Genomic DNA, 1,937 nt, shown 5'->3' on the forward strand with positions numbered 1-1,937 from the left:
ACAAACCGCAAACAAAAATATACAATAGGTAGATTCTTGAATAGGAATGAAAAGTTGGGAAAGAAATAATAGTTGGGTACCAAAGGGTAAGTATTACCAAATATTCTTAAAACCCCCTTCACAATATTAGAAATTTAAAATCTTCGATATCAAAAATTTAGGAAAAACTCGCCCTAAAAGTATAAATCATAATTTCTTAAAAAAACAAATTTTGACCTTTAAAACAAATTTTATTATTACAGTATTACAGTATTACAACAATGCGTCTCTCCTTCCAATTAAAAATTTGGAAAAAATGGAAAAATAAAAATACCAATATGTTTTATTCTCATGCTTTAGCATGTATGCAAGAGATCAGCACTAATACACCATACGTTGCAAATACATAGTAAAGACCTGATGTAAATACCAGAGACCCGATTTTAATACTTTTAAAACCAACTTTTTGATTTTTTTTCAATCAAAAAACAAACATTTAATGATGAAAAAAATGTATTTATTCATGAAATATTTTTTATTTCAATCCATAAAAAATTTTTTCTTTTTATTTCAAAACAAAGTTTTAAATAATCGTTTCTGATATTTATCAGTAGAGTTGAAAATTATTTTCAACTTTTTTCATCAGATGAAAAAATATAAAAATGTAAAATTAAAAATTGATACAAAAAAGAAATAACTTAAACATTAACAAATACAGAATTTTAATCTAGTGATATTTTATCTAAAAGGCTTGGATTAAGTTTAAGTAATAAAACGTTTTCTAAGTTTTCAGGACTTAAATTTCTTCTGAACTTCGTCATTACAATAGGCAAGGCACTGAAAGCTCGTTCAACAGAAACTTGGGTTGCCGGAGCTGCTAGTGCTACCTCAGCAATTTTAGCAATAGCATAATTTTTATAACTCTTTTGTTTCCAATAATTTAGTATGTTGGAATTAAATGGAAGTTTTTCTCCATATTGAAGCTGCTCTAAACTTTCCAAAACAGAGCTGCAGTCATCTTGCCGCAAAGAAACAGCAGCAGACTTCTTTTCCAATTTCTCATATCTTTCATCAATTGGATATACAAAAGAGTCTTCTTTGGCTGTGGGAACATATGTATGTAGTTCTCCAAATGACTTTAGTTTGTTAAAAATCATTAAAAGGTGAGACTGTGAAACAAGTGAATATTAATAAAAAATAGTAGATAATATAAATCCAGCTTACTATAGCTAGTTTTCTTTGATCATCTGTTAGAAAGGTTGAACCCCTATAACAAAACCTAGGATCTTAATACAATGCAGCAATAAAGGCTTTATTTTCAACTAAATTTTTTTTCCTCTTCTGCAGTGCTTCGAATAAGTATGTTGCTATGTAGTTGTTGCTAGTCATTTCATCTAACTCTGTTTCACAAAATAAACCACTCGGTATAAAAATCACCCATTATTAATTGTTTTGATTGTAAAATTGTTGTTGTTTCTGCAAGCGGTTTGAAGCATTTTTCAAAATTCTTTGCAAATTCCCAATCTACATTTACTTTAAAAAGAGAGTTAGATTTAACAATATCTTCTACTTTTACTAATGATTTGACCATTTCGTAGGTGGAGCTCCATCTCGTGTTGTTGTCTAATGTTGGAATAGGACTTATTTGCAACTCCCTCATTTTTTTTTTCGTATGGCCTTTACACCCTCCCTTAACAAACTCAATGGTTCATTTATCTTTTTAATGGCATCCCATGATGCTAACTGAAGTGTATGTGCAGCACAATGTACAACCGATAAACTTTGGGATATGGTCGTATAAAAAGAGGGAAATATATCTACATCTAAATTCTCATCAGCATTTATATCATTTTTGATGACATTGGCACCATTATCAGTAGTAATAGAATACACTCGGCTAATATCTATGTTGTATTGCTGAAGTGCATCTAAAACTTTTTGTTTTAAATATAAAGCAG

At 29.3% G+C, this 1,937-nt stretch overlaps 1 protein-coding gene across 6 annotated transcripts in view; it reads right to left on the minus strand.

The window, feature by feature from the left end:
- LOC111691096 (probable G-protein coupled receptor Mth-like 14) overlaps window positions 1-1,937 on the minus strand; it is a 65,673-nt gene that overhangs the window by 39,233 nt on the left and 24,503 nt on the right. The window lies entirely within an intron of this gene.

Source organism: Lucilia cuprina, chromosome 5 (genome assembly GCF_022045245.1).
Source record: "Lucilia cuprina isolate Lc7/37 chromosome 5, ASM2204524v1, whole genome shotgun sequence".
NCBI lineage: Eukaryota > Metazoa > Arthropoda > Insecta > Diptera > Calliphoridae > Lucilia > Lucilia cuprina.